Source organism: Stegodyphus dumicola, chromosome 3 (assembly GCF_044657685.1).
Source record: "Stegodyphus dumicola isolate Sdum_Otavi_A_Nest chromosome 3, ASM4465768v1".
NCBI lineage: Eukaryota > Metazoa > Arthropoda > Arachnida > Araneae > Eresidae > Stegodyphus > Stegodyphus dumicola.
This window is the reverse complement of record NC_140770.1, coordinates 229,680,258-229,701,901: the sequence shown is the minus strand read 5'-3', so window position 1 is coordinate 229,701,901 and position 21,644 is coordinate 229,680,258.

The following is a 21,644-nucleotide window of genomic DNA, read 5'->3' as shown; positions in this document are numbered from 1 at the left end:
GCGAAACATAGACCCTTCCCCACATATTTCTGCGCAAGAAATATGGCGGACTCCGACATGTGAGGAACAGGGAATTCCTGATCATTACATTCTCTCATGCCCCTTAACTGAGAATATTCGCATAAAATCCCCACAAACTAAATTCCTGGCATTCCAAAAATTTCTAATTAAAGATAAACATCAGTATCTGAAGTTTCAAAAAATTATGAAACGACTCTTTTAATACGGCCTAGATCTTTGCCAAGTTCTCATACTGCATAAATTTATTGAAATTTTACATGCTATGAATGTGTACAAAAGGACTCCACTTGTGAACTTTATAAACTGTAATAACTTTTATAACTGAAATAACCCATCCACACCTATCTCTTTGGCATTATTATTACAGTTCATTATAACACTGTGTTCTCAGTACTTATTAAATTTACCTCATTCTGTTCATGTGCATATTTTAAATTGTATTGAGACTATATTGTAATCTTTTTATGTCCTAAATCGTTATTTTTAACAAATACTGGATGTGGAGTGTAAGGTGCGTTTGCATGATGTACCATAATAATACCATAATGATACCTTAAGTAAACTCTAGATGAAAGCTTCAATTGCCCATTTCCTCAACTTTTATTTGTAAATTTTTATAAAGCTTCCTTTTTTTTATTATTTAAAAAATTAATGTGGGAAGACACTACCAGTTGACCCATGGTATATCCCTGGCGGCCCCCATATTTTTTACCTGTGGAATTGTTTCAGGAATAAGCTTCATCTAGATTATTTTCTGATCTGTCCAACAATTCAAGGACTAAAATTGTAAAATATTAGCTCGATAATTAAGTTAGATAAAAATAAAAATTATTAAATTAACGGAAAATTAAAGGAATTCTTAATTAAGCCTCGGACCGGAAATCTATCGGAGTATGAGTTTCGTGTTCACTATGATTCCCAAATTCCCTCCCAAGGATTCCCGGTTCTGGGTTTAATTGAAATGTAAGGTGTACACTTAAAATTCACGAGATTTGTCAGAATTGAAAGATACCATAAATCGTGAAGTAATACAGATTCATCCTGCAATGTGAGGCTTGTCCATTGATGTCAGCAATCTCTTGCATCTCCTACAGAAATCTGGCGCGTGTTTCTTATAGTCGTACTGTCCATACTATAAGCATTGAAAGACACAAAGGTAGTGAACAGCAAACGCTTCCTCCAGAATGTAATAATATGGAAACAAATAGAGTTATTCAGCATTTTATACGTTATATTAACAGTAATTTCTAAATATTTTACCGTGTTATTAAATTGTAACTTTCTCGTACACTACGCGTTGGTGCTATGAGCAGTTTCGAAAACTGAATCTTTTTTAAATCTTATATTGCATACTTATTTTAATCGTGAATTTTAGTGCTAGAGAATTTCCGCTTTAAATTAATCGAAATTTTACTAAGGTTTATAAAACAGTAATTTTCGCTTTTGCAATAAAACTGAAGCAATGAGAATTTTCTTTAATTTAATACTAATTAATTAAAAAGCTTTTCATTAGTGCCTCCATAAGTTTTAAAAATGGTAAAGTATTTGAAGACTTTCAGTTTAATTTCGGGTTCAATTCTCAAACAAAATAAAATTCTTATTCTTCTTACGAGTTACAAGAAAAACTCTCTTAAAATCAATTCCAAACATATCATTCGGAAATATGACTCCTCCCAGACAAACTAGATACAGTTCTACTTTCAAATGCAAAGTCTTGCAGTTTGCGAAACAAAGGATTGTGCCGCTGCAAGGATTTTTGGTGTTGATGGGAAAGCTCCATACGTTCGTAAAAAGAAAATGAAATTACAATAATTAATAGGCCAAAGAATAAGTATGCTTTGCGTAAAGTGGTAATAAAATGGCCTATCCTACGTATTACGAAATGGGTCTTAGAAAATTTCCAGAATGACAATTGCATCAAGAAACAAGGTTCGTTTATTTTCCTTAAAGTGAGCAAAAGAATGCAAATGAAAGGGAAAACTTCACAGCAACTTTGAGTAGATGTAGTCGATTTATAGCACGGAATAATTTAGTTCTACAAGAAAATACAAAAGTTTCGTAGAGGCTTTCGAGAGAATTGGACAACATATTGATAAGTTTCCAGAATTGCGTTAATTATTATGATTTTAATGACCATAATGATTTTAAAACATATTCTTTTGTCACATATTGGAAATCTGGATGAAACTCCAGTAATACTTAATAAAATAAAATAATTGATGTGAAAGGAACAAAACCGGTTCATATAACAACGACAGGTCACAAAACATGTCACCTCACCGTAATGTTTTCTGCTTAGCGGACAGTGCAAAATTAAAAGCAATGGTTATTTTTTAAAGAGAGACAATGCCGAAATGTAATATCCCGGATGATGTTTCCGTTCACGTTTATGAAAAAGGATGGATAGACGTAAACAATGTGAATTTGCGAATAAAAAATGTTTGGTGAAGGCTTCCTGTTGCCTTAAGGAATGCAGAAAGTGTTTTATATTAGTGCATGCTCAGATCCCATCAAACGGATAATACGAAGAAATTGTTGAAAGAGTGTGGTACAGGCAATGGCTGTTATTCGTGTAGGATTACTGCCATTTAATCAGCCTTTAGATGTATGTATCAATAAAGAATTCAAAGAAAATTTCAAAGGACAGTTTCACATGTCAATGGAGTACATATTAGAAAGTGAAAAAACATTTACAAAAAGAAGCCAAATGCATCTTGCCAATCTAGAAATAGTGTGTGAATGGCAGCAAGAACATAAAAGCATGAAATGAAAATTAATCCCGACATAATTAAAAAGTGTAGTAAGCTAATAATCTATTTAAAAAGTGTAGTAAGCTAATAATCTAGCTGAAACGGAAGATGATTATTTATTTATGGATCAGCGCAATATTGACAGTGAAGATGAAAGAGAATTTGATAATGTGCATAAAGAATGACGATGAATATGACGAAGACTTCATGTATTCCAATAATGAAAATTTTTAAGTTCATAAGCTATATCATTTCTCTTAAAGAAACAGTATTTAAGTGCATGTAGAAATCTAATTTTTGTATGATAATCTTTTCCTTATTTTCACATCTATCGTTTTTATATCCAGCGTATAACGCACCCGTAAATTTCGATCATTTGTTTTGGAAAAGTGCGCGTTATATGTTAGAATATACGGTATTAACGAATGCAAATAATGTAACTTATATATTTCATTGCTGCAAGTGAATGACGTGCTATCAAACAGTGCACGATTAAGTAAATTCCGAGTAGAACGTCGAAAATTCCTCAAAGTTTGCACGACATTATACGAATTTTAAACTGTCAAATTTAAAGATATATCGTACCAATTTTAAATACTATTGATTACTTTTGTTACTTTAGTTAATGTCAGTTTTAAACACACATTATCATCTAAATCAACTATTATCTGGAGAAAGATTTCTAGTCGATAAAATAAAAATTAAATGTAAAATTCACACTTCATCGAAAAAGTTCTGTGTACATTTAGGGAAATTTCATTTGCACACAACAGTCAATATTTTCGCTGACAATATATTTAAAGCTTATCAGTCTGAAGATCATCAACATTTCCTTCGCAGTTTTATGGATTACGTACTGGCTACAAGTCAGTCAACGCACAAGTTTATCTTTCAACAAAATCCGTTGCGATCAGCTTAAAAAGCGAAATAGGATATAAATGAATTATCCAAGGCCGGCAGTATATGTAGCTTCAGGGTTCAAAAGCAGTTAACTTCAGAACCTTAGTTTTGTTCCTTCACACTTATCTGCGAACGTGCTATGAATTTGGAAAGCAACAGAAAAATGCCACCTTCTTCCTTTTGTGAATTACATAGGAAAGTAAAAAATTTTGTTCCTTTTTTTATGAATTTTTATGGATTTACAACGTCAGTGGAAATTCTATTTGAGTTAATTTGTTAATTGTGAAGAATGTGTTTTGTTGCAATACGTAATAAAACGTGTATTCTAATGCAATGCCTGCGCTTAGCTTTACAGCTTTTCTTAAAAGAATCACGATGAGAAATGTGCGCTCAGTCAACCATATTACGCTTATAAAACTCTTACCATCGAGATTGAGTTTTGAGTCAATGATCACATCATCAAGGTTCAGTTTTCAGTTTCATCCTTAAGTAGAAGTTTGTTTATGGTTTCGGATGACTAAATCAATAAGCGTCATCTCTCCACGAAGAAAGGTCCAGGATTCAAATCTCAAGCAAAGTCCAGACTTTTGTAAAAGTTTCTGATAGAATTAGAAATTGAAAGAAACAAAAGCGTCTTAAAACAGTATTGCACTTTAACGGAATTAAGATTACTTTCCCAAGAAAACAGCGACATAATTTAATGGATGGTTTAATTTGATTTCTGTTAAAGAATAAATTAACTTTCTTTTTTATTTTGTGAAAAAAATTTAAGAAAAATGAGAATGAGACCAATCGAGAGGGTAACGTAAATATTTTAACTACTGCAGAAAGCAGTGAAAAACGACAGAAAAATTATAACTCGTTTATGTAAGTTTATCTGCTGCTCCAGGTGTTCCTTTTTTAGATAGGTTAGCTCTTAAGAGTTAGCCTTTACAAAAGAAGTAAAAAAATGCTGTGTTTAATGGTTTAGTGAGAGACGGCTTTTGATGAATTGTGTTTGTTTGTTGTTTGTTTGTGGCTTTTCCCACCCGATCCATAGTAACATCAGCTCAGGCCTCTTATCTCAGATCAAGCTCACGAAATTTATCGTGGGAAAGGGTTAAGATCGCGCCTGTCGCTAAAATTGCTCCTGCCATTGAGAGCCACATAGGTGACAGTACGGCTTTGCTCAGTTCTGTCCCCAATTTTGATGGACAGCACCCTGGGAAAATGGGTCCGAGGGTCTCCCACACCACTTCTTCTACCAGAAACTTCTCGAGAGAACTTTTGGCTTGCCGCATATTTAGGATGCCTCCATGCCGCCCAGTCGTTACGACAGTCAATGTCGCGAAGCACTATCCAAGTTGGGCGGCTGATGATCTCTTTCTGTACTCACAATTTGAGGAAAACTTTGTGAATCTGTAGTGAATCCTGAACTCTCACCTTAAACAAATATAGAATTATAGTCTAAATTTTCTTAGATGACATTAATTGTATTATTATTCACTAAGAATAGTCATTAGATTAACGAGGAAAAACGGAAACTACACAAAAATACACATGATACCGAGAGACATATTCAAAGAAATATTTTAATAAAATGGCATTCATACAGAGTAGAACTTTCTTCTTTGTTGTGGACAACGGCTAACAGATATAGTCTTATTTCTTCTTTATGATGGCCCAACGAAGAGATCGTAGATACTCCAAATGACAACAGCCTTTAATTCGGACTTTCTTACAAAACAAACAACGTATTTTATTAATATATATGTTACGGTGAAACACCGAAATCTGGAGAATATCAACTTTCACCGGTGAATGTCAACATTCACATAGTCTTTTGGTGTATGTCCGAAATATTTTCCAAATACTCTTATTTCTGACTTACACCGGTCAATGTCGACATTCACCATGTACTAATGATGAATGTTGAACATATAACAATATTATATTTTCTTCTCCGTAATTCAGTAGCGAATAAACGTACTTGAGACTTGAAATAAGAACTTAAGAACATGAGAACCTAAAACACACAATACATTCAAAATGAGAAAGGAAAATAATAGAAATTAAAGACTTACTTAATTATACAGTACGTTCTAAATGAGAAAATAAAATAACAGTAATAAAAAACTTACTAAATTATATGATTCAAATCTCATTTATTGCAACAACTTAAACTATTATGGCACTTTATGACCTCTCTTTTCGACTTTCACTAGAGCATATCTGTGATTGTCGACATACATCGGTGAGGGTCCGAATATACAAGAATGTAGTACAATATTCGATCTTTCACCTACGTATTTGGTGAATGTTGATATTCTCCAGTGAAAGTCGACATTCTCCAATTTCGGTCTTTCACGGTAACATATACAAAGGAATTTAACCGATAGAAGATTTATTGCAATTACTTTGAGCAGTGCTCACTTCTGCTTTCATTCTCTAATAGCACCTGCCCTGTCTCTATTTTTAAATCACAATCGTTCTTTTTTGTGATGTTGACATTCCGGAAAATCACAACTTTTTCTTTTATTTATAACTGACGATCCTTAGAAATCCCTCCATAAGAAGCGCATTAGTCACCTTACAGACAATGCTGCTCAGAGTTCAAAGAAAGAAAGTCTTAAAAATCCAGTTACCAAAAAAAAAAAAAAAAAAAACCCCGCAGCACAGCTTTTATTCAATCAAATAAATATAAGTGAGGGCTCCAAAATCTGCAGCTCCTCCAAAAAAAGGATTTAATGAACACATACTAACATAAAAATAAATGTTAATTTATACATATCTATATCATATAACACACTATTAGAAGTTAATACTACAATATTAAATTAATACTATTAAAAGTATTTTAAATTTGTGTTGTGATAATAAGTTTTCTTTATAGTTTAATGTTACTTACGAATTGACTGATAATCTTGATAAAGCATCAGCATTCCCATATGAACTGCCTTTGCGGTATGTCACAGTCATGTTGTAACGTTGTAGTGCTAATGTCAAATGAGACAGTTTAGCACAATGAGGGGCACTTCATTTCATTCATTGAGGGGATTGTGGTCAGACACAATTTGTTCTTTGCACCGAAAATCCAGGTGTCAAATATTTTCAAGGTTTCGATGACGCAAAATGCTTATCTTTCAATGGTTGACCATCGTTGTTGACAAGGAGTTAATTTTTTGCTGAAACCTGCTATAGGCATTTCTTTGCCGTGTTCGGTGGAGTTTGTGTTATTCGAGTACGAGACTCAATTTCGAGTTTCTTCAATTCAAATTCCATTTGCTCTTTTTTCTGCTGTGCTTCTAATTCTTCTTTTTTCCGCTTTTCTTCTATATCTTCTTTACTTCTCTGTTCTTCAATCTCTTCTTTTCTTCTCTGTTCTTCTGTTTCTTCTTTTCGTTTCCACTCCTCAACAATCGTTAAAAATATTTCTTTAGCAAATGCTTCATCGTATGTCTCAACTTGAGTCGTATGTCTCAACATTTACTGCCATAATTTTCATACTTGGATCCACTTGAATTTCTAATCCAGAAGCTAACACTAACGAATCCTCCTTTTTTCCACATCCCATAAAATGGTTCGGTTTTAAATAAACCTCAGTCCTTAAAAATTTAAATAAAGAAAACCTAATTTCGTATTAATACTTCCTTAAATACACCCTCAACTTTTGTTAAAGTATGAACTCTTAACTTTTGTTAAAGTTTATATAATTAAAGTTTGTTATAAGTAATTTAGCTATTTGCACTAAATTTTAAAACTGGTAATATTTTTCTTTAAATCCACATTAAATAGTGAATCATTTATGTGAAAAACAAGTCAGCAATACAAAATACGAATCACAAATAACTCAAAATAAAATAAAGAACCACAGTCTCATAATATATATTATATATATATATATATAAGGCAAGGGAGATTAATGTTTTGCATAATTGTTTTATTTTTTGCACAATTACTTCCCTTGTTTACTTTCTTAGTTCTAATCAATGTCTTAGTATCTTAGTTTTTTTAATTTCTTCTTTAAAATCAATGTCTTAGTATCTTAGTTTTTTTTATTTCTTCTTTAAAATCAATGTCTTAGTTTTTTTGCTTTTATTTTGTTTATGTATTAATTTACAACAAATATTCTTTATGCAATGCTGTTCAGTGAAATTGCATCCCAAGAAAGAAATACTGTAGTGACAAGAAATTCGGTAGGCAAGTGTTTCGTGAGTTGTTCGCAAATACATATAAATTCAGCTGATTATGCAAATAAGAAGTCAATGTAAAGCGGATGTAAAAGAAGGCTGTAAAAGTCAAATTCTAAGCAACGCTTCTGTATATTTGATTGCAAATATAAGGAAATATATCTCAATGCAAAATGAGCCATTACAAACTGTTAGCTAATTTTGAAAGAGGAGGAATTAATAAAATTTTCAGTACAGTACTGTATGCATGGAGAAAGATGATTGAAGAAAATTCCATGCAACGACAGGAAAACTTTCGAACAAGACTTACTATATCAGGCTGGGAAGGCAGATTCTTGATACACATAGCTGTTATTAATATTGCCATAAAATCTGCCATGATTTTAAAGCAACGGAGGACAAAGAAACATGCTAGACGAAGTCTATCGGTACTGTTCGCCGAGAATTGCTGCGCTAAAGTCTCATAATATGGTTTCTGATGCTCGCGAATTTCTTTGAGCTTTCACTAGAAGTATTAGCGACATTGAAATCGCCCAGTAGAACAAAGACACTGGAACACGGAGTGGTTAAAATTATGTCCAACGAGTCTTTGTACAACTCCTATACTATCACAGCCGAATTTTCCACTGTACTAGAGGAAGGTATTGTGTAGAATTATTGCGAAAGGTGGTTCTTATTCTAAAGTGAAATACTTCAACAATCTACAAAACTAATCATTTTATTTACAAAGCAACTTGGATTGCATCGAAGGTTCACTGCTAACTAACTACGTCGCAAACTAAAAAACTAACATTCTTTTTCAGAAGCGAAGCGCCCTCTAACGGCGATACATAAATCATTTAGGGGATTTTTCCACACTCCCCACCTGCAAAAATTATCACTATTTCAGCATACAAATAATAAAATATATGAAAGCAACTTACATATCAAATACATTCAACTGATGTAAATATAAACTACAAAAGGAAATTCTATAAAATAAACAAATATAGTTAACTGCATCAACTCAAATGTTACTCAATACGTAAATATTAATTCAAATTACAAACAGTAAATTATTAGTAATAACTAAACTAATTATCTAAAATTAATGTTAGTGAATATGAAATACAAGAAGTAAAATTAAAAGGTTACAAATTTAGTTCATTTTCAGTCTGATAGTTCAAGGGGGTATATCAATTGTATAGGTCTCTTAAGGTCCCCTTTTTTAGTTTTTCACACATGATCGTACAAGACCATCACGTCCTTTGAAGACTTGAATTACTCGACCTAAATCCCAGAGGAACTTAGATTTAGTTGTTCCTTCAAGTAAAACTATATCACCAATTTTAAGATTTTTCTTGGCTTCTGGTGTACCGAAAAAGTGAGCATTTCTCAACTCAAGAAGATACTGATTTTTCCATTTTTTCCAGAACTGTTTTATAAGTGTTGTCTGATATTCTTTTCGTTTTATTAGACTCTTTCTTGCTGGAGAGTTATTCAGGATCTCAGCAAAGTTGTATGGATATTCATCCTTATGTCCGATAAATAGAAAATCAGCCGGTGCAAGAGGTTCAGGTTCATGTAAATCGTTGTAAACGTAGGTCAAAGTACGTCTATTCACAATATTTTCGACCTCTGTCAACACAGTCATAAATTCTTCAAAATTCAATTGAGCTCTGCCTAATATCTTTTTCAACGGTTCCTTTATGGTTTTCATAAGGCGTTCATAAAAAGCTCTCCACCATGGAGCAAGCTCGACGATAAATTTCCAAGTCAAGCCTTCATTTGCTAGAAAATTTTGAAACTCTGTACCTTTAATTATGCTGTAAAAATACTGTAAATCTTTGGCAGCATATTTGAAAGTTTTCGCGTTATCTGAATAAAAGGTGCGACAGTTTCCTCTTCTCGAAATGAAACGTCTGAGAGCCAAAATGAATTTGTTTGCAGACATGTTGGAAATGAGTTCTAGATGTAACGCTCGTGTAACAGCGCACGTAAACAATATGATGTATGATTTCTGAATGTCGTTTCCAGACCTGATGTAAACTGGACCTGTGAAATCCCCGCCTGTAACATAGAAAGGTGAAGTTTCAACAATTCGATCTTTAGGTAACTGAACTGTCATTTGTTTCGCTGGTTTTACTGCGTATTTCCGACAAATTAAACAGTTCCCTAAGACTTTCTTCACCAACTGACGGCCTTTAGGAATCCAAAATTTCTGTCTTAGTTTGGCTAAAGTTGCTGCAACTCCCGCATGCAGAACGTTATTATGTTCCCCTTTTTACAATTAATTCAGTTAATTTGGAATCTTTAGGAAGAACTGGATGCTTCTCGTCAACTGTATATTCGGTTTCTTCTAATCTTCCCTTAATTCGAAGAATTTTATTTTCATCAAGAAACGGTGCCAAGCTGAATATATCAGAGCTTGGAGAAATTGACTTGTTAGAATGAAGAGCCTTAATTTCAGGTGTGAAGAAATCCATCTGGGATTTACGAACACAAAAAATTTCAGTGTCCTGAATTTCAAAAGCACTTAGTGTTCCACTATTAGCAGGCAGTTTTCTTGCCTTAGCAACGAAACGTCTAACCCATGCCATAATTCTGAGATATTTCAGCACATTACTGAATTTTGTTATATCCAATAGTTGATCATCTCTTTTCACAACAATGTCATAAACAGATATTTTACTACGGAGTTCTAGTTTTTTATCGTTTCCCACGTCAAACTTCGGTTGGACTGGCCAGTCTATACGTTTGTTTTGTAACCATTCTGGTCCAAACCACCAAAGTGAACAATTTCTTAAATTAGCAACAGTAGTTCCTCGTGATATGAGGTCGGAGGGGTTATCTTTCCCACGGCAATAATGCCAATTATTGCTTTCAGTTAGTTTCTGAATTTCATAAACTCTGTTTTTGATGAAAGATTTAAATTTTTCGGGAGATCCCTGAATCCAAAAATACGTTATTTGAGAATCAGTCCAGTAGAAGGGAATTACTTCGTATTTTAAACATTTTGCGATTTTATCACTCAATCTAGCGGATAAAAGTGCACCTAAAAGCTCCAATCTAGGAAGTGTAAGGGATTTCAAAGGAGCAACTCTACTCTTGGAAGCAACAAAAACTGTTTGATAAGTTCCATTGTTCAAAACTATTCTCAGATATACCACGTATCCATAAGCTTTCAAACTAGCATCAGAAAAGCTATGGAGTTCTATTTGTTTCACATCTGCATCTAATATTCCTTCTAAATAGTAGCGGGGAATTCTGAGGTGGTTCAGTTCTTCAATTTCTTCGTACCAGGCTTTCCATTTATAACTAAGATCAGGTGGCAGTTCATCGTCCCAATCAATTTTGGCAGACCAGATTTCCTGAATCAGACACTTTATTCTTATAGTGAAAGGGCCATAAAATCCGACAGGATCAAAAATACGGCCTGCGGTTTGCAATAGAAAACGTTTTGAGTTGATTGACGAGGAAATTAAATTTGTCAAGTGCTGAGTGTCAAAATAAAAATTATCATTATCCGTATCCCAGTTAATTCCTAACACTTTGATCGGGACAACTTCAGGAGATTCTTGCATCGAAAATTCTTTGCGATGCCAAATATCTTTGAGTTCTTTGGAATTAGTATGCCACTTATGTAGTGACATGCTAGCTTCATTAAAAATGTTCACAATTTCTAAACTTGTTTTCAGGGCTTGTTCTAAATTTTGGTGACCACCAATAATGTCATCAACATACAGGTAGTTGTTTAAGAGTTCTAGTGTTTCAGGATATATTTCGGAATATTTTTTAAGGTGATGCTTAATAGTAGCAGCTAGGAGAAAGGGACTAGATTTTATTCCAAACAAAACTCTTGTAAATCTAAAGATTTTCAAACTTTCATTGTTATCACCGGGATCATCTTTCCAAAAGAATCGTGTAACGTCCCTGTCTTCTTCATTTAACTCTATCTGTAAGAATGCTTGTGTAATGTCCGCTGTAAAGGCTATCGAATTTTGTCTAAATTTTATCAATAAATCAAAAATATCAGGATATCGTTTCGGACCAGTATATAAACAGTCATTTAGGGAGAGTGTTTTTGGTTTATGGGCTGAAGCATCATAAACTATTCTTAGTTTGCTTGTTGCTCTATCATTTCTGATGACTGCTCTATGAGGTAAATAAAATAGGGTTTTATCATTTTGATTGTCTTCTTGAAGTGGTTCAATAATATGTTTTAACTCGTAATCCTTTAAAACCTCTGTGTATTGAACAAACAAAGAGTTATCAATTTTAAATTTGTTACTCAATTTCTTAAATCTTTCAAGTGCTATATCCCTATTATCTTCCATTAAATGTTTTGAATTCGGTTTCCAAGGTAATTTTACTTGGTATCTGCAGTTGTTATACCTGATATCAGATTCGAAAGATTTCATAATTTCTAAATCAACAGTTTTGTCGTTTTGAGTATCACTTTCCAAACCCAAGTTTTCTAGCTTCCAAAACTGTTGTAACTGATCTGATATCAAGTTTTCATTTACAATTACTTTCATAGTTAATAATTCACTATGATCATTATTTACTTTACCCTGCAAACACCACCCAAATAAAGATTCTGTGGCTACTACATTTCTTGAAATTCTTTTAATTTTACCAGTAATTATAGAATAGTAGAAATCTACCCCTATGAGAATATCAATTTTGTCACTTTTTCTACAACAATCTGCTAATTGTAAATTTTGTAAAATTTTATTTTTCTTAGCAAAGTTCAAATCTGGAGGAGAGATAACAGTATTGGATATATTTTCGGTTTCAAGAAGCTCAATATATATATTAAGATTAGGATCGTTTACATTTTCTAGTTTTGCTCTAACAACATTAAAGGTTTTTTCTAACGCACTTTTATCACCAAAGGAATAAACAGAAAGTGATTCTTTTCTAACAATCGGAAGTTCCATTTTAGTAGATACATCTTTAGTTATGAAAGATCTCATTGAGCCATTATCAAAAAGAATTCTGACATTTTCAGATTTATCATTATTTCGGATCAATGCAGAAGCCGTTTGTAATAATATTTTATTAGATCTATTTTCATCGGAATTATATGACGAAACAGCGGAAATAACGCTCGAATCCGACGTTTTCTTTTCAGGTTTTTCATTATCTTTTTTCTGATGGAATGAATAACAAATGGCTTTCGAGTGTTTATTAAAGCAGAAGGCACAGTTTATTTTTTGTTTACAATTTTGAATCCGGTGAAACCGACCTAAACATAAAAAACACCGCGATTCACGTTTTAAGATCTCTTTTTTCTTTTCTACACTTAAAATTTCGCAATCCGCAGATTTATGATTTGTGTTCCCGCAGAACAGACACTGCGATTCGGATGACGCCGCTAATAACTCAACTGTAGACGGCTTGCTCGTTATGGCTGGAGAATGTTTATGTTTGAAGGGCAAATGCTTTTCCAATCGTGAATATTTTTCTCTAGAATTATAATTAACAGAAGCCGCGCGTTCTCTACTGAATACTTCGTTCCTCAAAAAGGCTAAGAGACCTTTCAAATCCGAATTTTCGTCTTTTATTTTTCGGCTATAATCAAGAACGAATTCATTAGGAAGTAATTTCAAAATTAAAGGCGTTAAGAGATTTCCGTAGGTATCAGAGTCTATTTTTAATGCTTCAAGATTTCTTATCTGTACTTCGGCGTGATCTAGAAGTTTTCTTAATCCGTTTATATCATTAGGATTTCTAACAGGTGAAGTACTTAAGAGTTGTCCTAAATGCGAATTAATTAAGATGTTCTTTTGACCAAATCTGGAACGTAACAGTTCAAGAGCAGCTTCGTAATTATTTTCGATGAGAGCGAAACCAGAAATAGCTTTGGCGGCTGAGCCACCAAGAAAGCTTTTTAAGTAAATTAATTTTTCTATTTTTGATAAATTCGGATTTTTATCAATCGCATTTTCGAACTGACCTATGAATTCTAACCAATCCGAAGAATCACCATAAAATTTAGAGATCGTTAATTTTGGAAGACGAGTGAATTTGTTACTTTCGTTTTGGGATTCTGTAACGGTTTCATTAGAAATGTCTCTATTTGCATTGTCCGAATTTTCCAACTTATTCAACTCTTTTAACTTTTTCTTTCCTCTAAACTGCCACACTTGAATTTTCTCTTCATATTCCAAAGCGAATGAGATTTCAAGTTCAAATTCGTCTTCTTCGACTTTTAATTCTCGTTCTATTTCAGCGTCTAAATTGCTCAAGGATTTTGATTTTTCGTTTAACTGGTCTAAAATTTCTTCTAATACATTTACATTTATAATACTATCATCTTTATTCAGTTCGGTTTCAATTTTCTTTAATATCTTGGACACTCCGGTCCTCAATACCTTTCGTTTCGATTTCAGTTTAGCAATAAGATCTTCCATATTATATAAAAATAGAAAATACAGGCTTACCTTGGCTGTCTTCGCATAAAATGATATCCAAAATTAAAAAACACAAATTTCTAAATTGGCCAAAGGTTCTCGGCACCGATGCGCCATATTGCGAAAGGTGGTTCTTATTCTAAATGAAGTGAAATACTTCAACAATCTACAAAAATAATCATTTTATTTAAAATTTGGATTGCATCGAAGGTTCACTGCTAACTAACTACGTCGCAAACTAAAAAACTAACATTCTTTTTCAGAAGCGAAGCGCCCTCTAACGGCGATACATAAATCATTTAGGGGATTTTTCCACAAGAATATCATATTGGCTCCCAAGTGTGTGGTTTGAACTAGTATCACACTGACTTCATGTTCTTCATACTCTTCATATTCCATACCTGGAAGCAGAAATCCTATCCTTTATTTGGAATCTTTTGAAGATATCATTCAACAGCAAAAGGTTACCAAACTATCGAAAACTTTCTTTTTGACTAACAGACTCTTCGCTAGCCTGCATGGTTGCTCTATTTTGTCCTCAGCGAGCAGATACGGAATATGATTGTATCAACATTAACCAATTTGTCGGGATTAATAGCTACCAGTATCGTTACGATGGATAATACTGAATCTGTCCACGCGTAGCCATCCAGGTATCTTATCAGGCAGTGCTATGATGTGTGCAGTCCATTATAAACACTGAAAGCAGATACACAGAGTATTGGATTAATCATGTTTATTTTGACTTTTGACGTATTATTTTATTTTAATCATTTTTGCATTTCAATGATTGACTCATCTTTAAAATATAAAAGTCTAAATTTTAAAACAAATCTGTGATAGTTAAGCATAAAAGGGTAACATCAGTTAAAATATTAATATAATGATTAATGTATTTGAACTGAACAAAAGTGTTAATTCAAACGTTTTATAAGCCAAAGTAATTTTTAATGCTCCTGTGTTTCTGAATGCGTTGCAGTTGTCATACCCAGTTCATATAAATGATCTTATCCAAAAATCAGTGACTTTTATTAATTTTTCAATGACCGACTTCTGCTCAAAATATCCGAATATTGTCTGAGTTATTTCACTTTATTAAATGCATAACTTCATATAGTGCCTTAATAACCATTTACCTGTTTTGTGTAAAAGTTTTCGTTTCATGAGTGACAAAGATTAAGATGTATAAATACTAGCAATTTATGTTAAAGCTACAAGATTTTCAACAGTTTCGTTTTTTAAGATATGTGCAGCTGTTTAGTAAAATAATGCACTTTCAAACATTAACCTGAATTTTAAGCAAATAAAATTGCTTCCTTGCTATTTAACAACTTTCTCATTCTGTCAAATGTTACTTTCCTGCAAATAAGCAAATTATTCTGTCAATTAGTTGTATATTTTTTTTTCGTATCTTGAGTGTTAAAGAAGAAAATATATGATTTGAGGAAACCCAGCGAATCTAAGCATTAGACAGTCTGAGATTTCACAGAACTGACGTTACGCAGATAATTGCATGAGTGCGTGTACTTAAAACATTTGATAATCTGGATTATTTGCAAACATAAATTTTTAAGTAAAAAAATATTCACTTTCCGTATGTGACATTCTCAATATGGTAATTCATCTTAAAATTCGGAGAGGGTGAGTTTACCAATTTTTAACTAAAATTGGATGGATTATAACTGGAACACAAATTAAAACAAATTTAAATTCTTTTATTTTCAATTTAATTAATTATTTACTAGAGGCTTTTTCTGTTGAAAATAACTCTATTACTGCTCATATCTTAAATTTAAGGTTATATTTAGATTGTTTCCTAAGTGAACTTCAAACTCGGTGTTTGCTATATTTTTCTGAACTGGAGTAAATTTATTCTGAATTAGAATTTCGTAATGGAATAAATTTAAATGTGCTTTTAATTTCCTTTTCAATAAAGTCTACATTAAATTTTAACTCGAATTTTAAAGGCTATATAAAATTTTAACTGTAATTTTATATACTCAGTGTTCACTGTTAGATTCCGATATTACATAAATAAACATTGAGGAAGGGGAAATTTGCTCTCAAAGTCTTAGCAGCATATTTAAAATTTCTTGACATTTCGTACTGTATAAAGAAGATATCGAAACCCTTCATCCCAACTATTAGTTTTTGTATTTATTAATCCTTTGACATCTCCCTTTTAAAATATACAAAAAAATTATAGTTAAGCGAAATGCTGATTTATCTAAGGTAAAACGTTTGTTCAGAGGTGTAAGCATAAAATATATTAAAAAATGTTTTAATCTCGGCAAGATCTTTAAGCTGCAGGTTAAGTTGTTTCAAGTACAATGATTTGAAGTATAAACAATCCAATACTGTGACAGTGCAAGGTTTGTGGTACAGTATTGCTTGATATGCCTTTAAATGAAAAGTTAAATTTTAAAATATGCATATTATATTCTCATAAACTGCAGAGTATATTATACGCTATGTGGATATATACTAAGAGATCTAACATCTTGGTCTGCTTTCCAGGAGAGTAATTTTTTTACGACAAAATAAAGTCGAAGTAGTTTAAATTACCGGCCTTCAATGTAATACAGGGAGGAAAAGGCAGTTACTGATGATTTATCGAGAAGAAAACTAAACAAATGATATTAATAAAAATTTACTTTGTTTACTTCAGTGATATTATATTAGGATCTGAAACTATACTATAACTTCTTCCTTCCGTAGTCCTCACAAGAATGCAAATAAGCTTCTGTGTATTGTTTTAGAGTTAGAGCTTCTCGCAGTCTCGCTTTACATACTACCGCTTAGCTCTGCCAATGTTTCCTCCAACTTTAAACAGTTTGCTAGCTGACGTTAAAAATGCGCTGTTAATTACTTCAGCTTGGCTATTTTGTGCGTAATCTCAAACTATGTTACTTGAATTTAACTTCATTTTATGTTGTTTTAAATACCTGAAAATAGTTATATTCTGTAGCATAAGTGGTTCCTTTTACAAATTTAAAGATTATTTTTATTTTTGTAACGCTTTGTCATCTCAATTCAGACTACAGCGATAACTTGCTTGTCACTCTAGTAGGGTCGACAAGACATTCATTGAAACTTCCGTACAAGTAGAACCTTACAAGACTACAATGCAAAACAAACTGTACAATAAAGAAATATAATGCAAAACAACTAAAGAGCTATTATGCACAAAAAGCAGTAGAATAAATACAACAGTTTAGCAAAAGGAAAGCGTCCTTATGATAACAGAAATAAGAATATTAAAACAAAAACATGCATGTACGTTGCGACGAAAAAAAGAAATAATTTAAATTTACTACGAAAGAAAAATACAAATATTCAGATTTAAAAGATGAAAGAAATGACCAAACACAAAAATCTAGGTCTTCACACTATCTCAGAACTGCAAGAGACTTCTTTCAGACGAGAACGTTTTAAGGTTAAGGAAAGACCACAGTATAATGCAACACTAGTGATAGTACAAGGCATATCAAGATATCAAGGTGTTCTTACCTAGGTGGCATATCCAGGCATAACCAGATAGGCCCAAGTATTTCTTACCCAGAAGTAAAAGAAAATAAAAATAATAATTTTCATACTGCATTGGTTTCTCTTGATGTCAGGAGGGCCTTTAATAATGTATGGTGGCCGTATGTACTTCATCAATTAAAAAGATTTAAATGCCCAATGAATTTATTTAAATTGTTTTCAAATTATCTAAGTGATCGATTAGTAATCTTTCAAGAAAGAAATATTCGTATTTCAAGAAAGTACAGCGGAGGTTGTCCTCAAGGATCAAACTCAGGTCCTTTGTTATGGAATCTACTTTGTGATTCTTTATTCGAATTACTTTTTAAAGATAATGTTGTGATTCAAGCTTATGCAGATGACATAATTGTGATAGTTTCTACTAGTGGTCGTCATACAATCGACCAAGACATTGATCATACTTTGGACTTGATTAATGAATGGTCCAAAAAAGTTAAATTGGAATTTGATCATAGAAAATGTGCAATGATGGGTATTGCAAAGAAAGGTAAAATGATTGCATTACCTAGAGGAAGACTTAATGGGCATTCGCTAAAGTGTGTTAGGCAAATTAAATATCTTGGAGTATTGATCGATGATCAACTTTCTTTCTTGCCTCATTTAAAGATGATTAAACTACAATGTGCTGCAATTTTGAATAAACTTTATGCTATTAAAGGACTTACTAGTGATATTAAGAAGATTTTCTACAAAAGAGGAATTGAGAGAAAGATTTTGTATGCATGTCATGCTTGGTACAGAAATAATGTGAGAATCAACAATATGATGATACAGATTCAAAGACTTGCTATGCATTACAAAATGTTTTAGAACTGTTTCCAGTGCTTGTTTATTTACATTAAGTGGCTGTGAGCCTATTTATATCATAACACAAAGAGAATGTGCTATATTTAATTTAAAGAATGGTAAAAGTTTTGAAATTGAAACTGATTTTGATTTTCCTGAAGACATAAATAATGTTGAAATTTTAAGTTTAAAGAATGTTAAGCATCCTGCATTATATTCAAATTTGGAATGGGATAAAAAAATTCCTTCAGGTGAAGGCCTTGAAATCTTCACTGATGGTTCAAAGATAGCAAGAAAAATTGGATGCTCTTTTGTTACATTCTCAAGTGAAGAAATAAGTACTGTTCAAAAATTTCATTTAAGTAATAATTCTTCAGTTTTTCAAGCGGAAATTTAAGCTATTTTAAAGTCCTTGTAATGGATCTTGAGAAAGAATTCTCAAGAAGAAATGAATATTTATTCAGATAGCCAAAGTGCAATTCAAGCTATTGTTGCCTCTAAGATTTATACGGATTTGGTTTTTAAAACGTATAACTTATTTTTGGAAGTTTCTAAGAAAAGGAATATTTATTTTCAGTGGATCCGTGCACATATTGGTCATTCAGGGAATGAATTAGCAGATTTTCATGCAAAGCAGGCTTCTAAAAAAGAGGTTATAGATAACATTCTTCCAATTTCGTTTGTTTTGTTTAAGAATTCTTTAAAAATTAAAGTCTTACAAGCTTGGCAATCATTATGGGATAAAAAATTGAAAGGCAGATTTACTTGTAAGTTTATAAAAGAAATTAAAACAAAAAGATGTTTTGGAAATAGTTATCTGAATCAATTTCTTACAAATCATGCTCATGTTCCGTTTTATTACAATAGATTTAATATTAAATCTATTATGTGCCAATGTGGATCTAAAGAAGCAGATGTTGAACATATACTTAATTGTGCTTTATTAAAGGAAAGATGGTTTAGTTTTGTAGCAAAATTGAGATCCGAATCGGATGTAGTTAAAATCTGCATGAATGAAAAATCAAGAAAAGGAATAAAAGATATTATTAAAGTTATTACAGAAACAGAAGAAGATTTCTTCTTAAGTTCTCAGTAAAGTTAATGAATTGAAAAGACTTTATTTGTAAAATAGATTAAAAATAGTAATACAATCTTCTTAAAATATTATGTAAAAGAAAATTGTAAATAATATATAATTACAACAAAGATTTGTAACTAAGTTTTTTGTATTATTATCCTAATTGGATTTATTCTTCTATTCTTAAAAATAATCGAGATGATTGTAAAATTTTGTTTATGTAACTAAATTTGTATTTAAGTTTTTGTATTATTGTCCTAGTTGGATTTTTTTTTGTATTATTAAAGATAATCGAGAACATTGTAATATTTTGTTTATGTAATATTGTTTTTCAGTAAAGATATTTTCTGGCGAGGCCGGCAAATCTTTTATTCAGGGACGGATGGTGGTTGAATAAATAAATGAGTAGTTCCACTAATCCCTGCATATACCGCAAGGTTCGCAGGAGTTATTAACCAGTCTTACCCAGATGAATGAAATCAACTTAAAGTTTTAATCCAAAGGAAGGTTTCTTGGAAGGAAAACTGATAAGAAATAATTTGCGCCTTACTCAGCAGAATTTCTTTGATTTTGAATGCGTAATTGACATACATATTTCCAATTATAAGCCGGAAAATAAAATTTTGTTATAAGAGTGTAAGCCAAATTTTAAATTATCTTATAAATCCAACTATTTAAACTTTCAAAATGGGAATAACTGATCGACCAACTTAATAAGACTGATCAGACGAATTGAAGGTAAGTGCCAATTTACCTTCATTAGAAAAACAGGGAGACAAGCATTGTAGAAAGGCTATTTTGACACTAATTTTGGGCATGCGCATCGTTAGGCGCTTAGATGACAACATGACAAATTTTGCATTAATTCTCAATTTTGATAACTATTCTCAAATAATTAGAAGACTTCACCCCCCCTAAAGTCCCGCTTTCCCTTTTATGAGAAAGATACGATTCTTCGTTTCTGTTATATAGTAAAAGATGCACGAACAAAAAAGGGGGAAGAACCTCTTTCTTTGCTAGATTTAAGCTAAAAATTATCACTTTTTATGATGCAGTGTTTTGAACGAGACATAAGATGATGTTACCCACGAGAAACAGGACAACAATTTTAATGTTAAAATGAAAGGAACATTTGCTGAACTTGCAAAGGTATAGGAACATTACTAGAAAATTTCAAAAATAAACTCAAATTATATTTTTCAGTTATTTAAAGTATAATCTCATTTTTGATCAAATAATTTATAACCATTATGAACTTTCATATAAGCTTACTCCTAAGTGTTGGGTAGCTTTTTACTATTGGTTTTAGTCGATTTAATTTAGTACTTAATTTTAATTTTTGTAGCTGATTAACTTTTAATTTAAAGTAGTTTTTTAGTATGTTATCATTTTAAGTTTGATTTAAGAATCTTAAATTCCAGAAACGAGATCGACTACAGAGGATAATGATAAGAAAGAAAACGGTTTGAAGATGTATTCGAAATATTATACAAAATAAGAGGTTCTGTAAAATTTCTGACTGTTAAAAGCTTGGGCAATAAATTAGATCTTTCAAAGAAGCTAAAATTCAAAGCTATTCAAAAGATAATACTGAAGAATTTACGGTTGAACTTTAAAAATTTGCAATGGTTTTAAATGCAAAAAACATCAGATAGTGACGTTGCTTGAAAAAGAGATGAGGACTTTTGTGAAAGAATATTGTAACAATTTCGTCTGATGTAAATGAGACATAATTTAAAGCGAACATATGTCTTTCTGACCGTCAAAGAGATAACATGAGAAAAACATTTGGAAATAAAATGGTGTCTGTTTATAAATCACAAATGATGAGGCACCTAATTTTGATATGCCTTCAACAAAATCTCAAATAATAAAAATTCAGTGTAGATGAAGAATAATTTTGTCCACAGACGAATCACGTCAGAACATGTATGGAGGATTTGTTCCCTTTCTGAATCCTCGTTTAACAGCGGCTGCAAAAGCTGCAATTTTTAAG